Consider the following 3,663-nt stretch of genomic DNA (forward strand, 5'->3'; position numbering starts at 1 on the left):
CAAGGCAGCCTGACCCCTTCTGTATCTGCTACCTGGATTAGCTGAGAAGCTGGCCTCCCCCAGGACTATGCATGAGAGTCGGGCACTAGTTACTCCTTGGGAGCTGAACAGCCAGCTGACTGCTTAGGAACTGGGCATCAGTATCTGCTGCTAGTGGGATTGTTGGCCATCAGGTGGGTTTCAGGCAAGCAGACAGGGTCGCCAGTGGACAGGCAGAGTACACAGCAGGGGAGCCACCTACTGCAGGAGTGTCAGCTGTCAAGCATTTGCTACTAACAGATGTAAGTTAGTCTGTTTGGAAGCACAGTGATGGAGATTAAAAACTGAGCAGTAATGGTCCCAGCTGCTGAGTCTACCTCTTTATAAGCTGTCAAGTCCACAGCTGCCCCATCTGTACTATCTCTGCTACCAGTCCACCCTACATAAGAAGGTAGAGAAAAGAGGTGAAGGAAGGGTGGAGGGAGGAGAGAGAGGGGTGAGCCAGTAACTCTCATTCTTTACTGGGCCCCCGTGTTGTAAGCAAGTAGCATGGGAGAATGTTTCTCAAGGGGTGTTTGGACCAATCACTGTCACTTGTTTGGATCAACCATCCTCTTAGCACCAATCACTGTCATTAATGCTTGTGTTTTGGACCAATCACAGTCATGCTCTTTAGCACCAATAGCCTTTGTCCCTTTACTCTGGGAAGTGCTGCCTCTTTGGCCAAGGAGGAAATGGTTCATCTAAGGTTGCAATTATAGAAAGGCAGACACAAACTGTTTCAAACAGCCCTGGCAGGAGCTGCCTCCAGGAGCCAGGTGAGCTGCTGAGATCTTTACGATGGTTTGAAGAGGTCATGGAGAGTCCGGGTTTATTGGTGTTTGTATAAGGGTGGCGGCATTGACCATCACCCACTACAGTAGTCCTTTGCTTAAGCCATCCCAGGAACGAAGTGAGAACCCCATACCTGCTGACTAGAGTCCAACTGCCCCTTCCCTAACGCTTCCCAACAGGATCATGAGCAGCATGTACTTGCCCTATAAACATAAGAACCACTAACACCAGTTTCGAGACATTGTAAGCACACTTCCACAATGCTTCTCCCCTCATCAGGCTCCCAGAGAGGGCCAGGTACGCCCGTCTGTCTCACACCTGGGCGAGGGCACCTGCCTCTCACTAGCGTCCCAGCATGGACTGGCTGGTCCACCTCAACATTTGCTCTTACTTCTCGCCTTTCCCTTTGCTCCAACATGTAATCAGGTAGCTGCTCGACCTTCTTGCCTTTTTTCCTCCATCCCTATCCCCTCCACCATGAGTAAGTTCCATGTGAGGACTATATCTGCTCCATTCCCTCCTGCAGCTAGCCTGAGGATGGGGGTAAGGGGCCTTTTTCTCTGCATCACTGGTCCTCCTCTTCTTTGGCTATTTTCAGTTGTCCTAGCTTGTAATTCTCGGGAGCCCCCCAACCCTCCTTCATCCCGTTTCCCCAAGCCATCTTACCCATATACAGAGGGGTAGATACTTGCTATCTTTGCCTCAGCGCCATAGCAGATCCCCAGGTATCAAGGCAAGTGGTATTTTATGGAATTCCTGTACTTTGAGTTATGTCAAATTCAAGAGATTCTGGTGGCAGAGACATTTTCTGAGATGGATTTCCTCTCCACAGAATGGGGGCCTTACATTAGAAGTATCAGCTTGATTTATAACTTTATTATATGGAAGGAAATGCCCCTCTCCAACAAAATGCAGCCGTTTGGAGCTTTACCAAATCTTGTAGTCCATATTCCTTGGTGAGAGTGGATCAATGGACCATATTAGGTACTTTCTATTAAATCACAAGGCCTATTTAGAACTAGAAAAGATGTTTTTTAAAAATTTCAAAAATCAAATTAGCCAGAGGAGAAAGTTATCTTGTATTTTTGAGCACATACATACTTTTACATCTTAGTAGAGCACAATTCTTATTTATGGTGGAGGGGACCGCGAATGGAGAAGCAAAAGCAAGCCGGCCACAAAGCTACTGAGCTTAAGGCAATAATCATTTGTATCTCTGATCAAGAAGCCCGGCTGGATTATGGGTAGTGAACATCAGTTTAAAAATGTCAGAAAGTAGAGTTCAAGACCCTGTGTGCCAATGTGTCAGCTCTTTACAAGTTACTGTGAGGACTGAATGAGACTCTATTCAGGAAGCCTTGCGAGTGTGGGCTTTGAGTTACAGATAACCCTTTTGGGAAGGGCTACTCTCAGTTGCCTGCCCTTTCTTTCCCCAGAGGTTGCAGATTACAAAAGAGAGTCCAGCTCGGAACTGGTTCTGTTGACCCCTACTCCAGTCGGTCTATGGAGACAAGGAGGCATTTGTCTTTGGGGTGGCTTCTCAGGACTCTCATTGGAAAGCCTTCATGGAGGACCCTACATGCCCCTCTCATTCTTCTCTGTGTGCTGCAAGCCTCATCACCACTCAACATAGCACAGTCATCATCTTTTCCATCCTTCCTGTCCTCCTTCCCTGCGCCTTCTCAACCATGCACTCAAGTTCACTTCTGAGCTAGGTACGTGAAGAAACCAGTGCACATCACCCAATTTGCCAAAAACATTTCAGATAGGTACTATTACATGGTGTGTGAAACTCAGAATCAATACTCCCAATGCCCCCAAAGATACCAGAATATGACCAAAAAATAGGTTTTAAACTCAGTTCTGACTTTGTGCAGCACTAGTGATGATATTGGCAATAAGACACACTAATAACATGAACTTGCCTTTTCTGAGACCACCCTTTAAAAGGAACAGTTGTCCTACCTTCTGAACAACTAAGGCTACTAAAGACCAAGAGAAAAGAAAGCATGGGTCAAAACTACCAGGGAAGACTGTGGTTCCCAAGACTTCTACATCTCTCAGAGCACACGATTCAGTCACCAGGCAGAGGCAAACAGGCGAGAATATTCTTTACTGTAAGTCACAAAAGAAAGAAAAAGCAGAATCAATTTTGCCAATTTTATTGAACCAATAAAATTCCTACTAATAACAATGAAATAAATTCTGCAGGTATAAACGTGATACAGTTTAACAAAACCCATTGTTCTGTACCTATAAATAGATTTTCAAAATGTCATAGAAAGTGCAGTTATGAATTGTTAACAGGTTAATACACAGCTCCTTTATTTCAGGTGTGTTTGTCTTGATTCACTAACAGTTCCTTCTTTATCTGTTCAAATAATATTACCCATCCCTCAAAAAAAACGACAGCAGCAGAACAAGAAGAGAGGCATTAAACCACTAGAGTATTATACGAGCCGGCCCATTTGGGTCAGCTTTAGTCAAACTGCCAAACCAGCAACACAACAACAAAAATCAAGCCTACTTATACATACAAGAAGCTCTCATGGGTTCTGTCATCTCCATAACTGCTGATGCATGTGGAGGGCATTATGGGTAACCACCATAGCCTACATTTACAGCAGGGTCGGCTTTGCTAGAACAAGGGTGAAGTGGCTGTTGATAAAGCTTGCTATTCTCAGAGCTGAACCTATAAAGAGGAGGCTGCCACCTGACAGTGAACTTGTGGACCCTAAACTGCATCAATAGTCTACTGGAGAAAAGCTTATCCTAACTTAAAACCATACACAATAAGAGTCTGGTGTGTGTGTGTGTGTGTGTGTGTGTGTGTGTGTGTGTGTGTGTGTG

This window comes from Grammomys surdaster, unplaced genomic scaffold, assembly GCF_004785775.1.
Source record: "Grammomys surdaster isolate TR1022 unplaced genomic scaffold, NIH_TR_1.0 138, whole genome shotgun sequence".
In the NCBI taxonomy this organism is placed as follows: Eukaryota; Metazoa; Chordata; class Mammalia; order Rodentia; family Muridae; genus Grammomys; species Grammomys surdaster.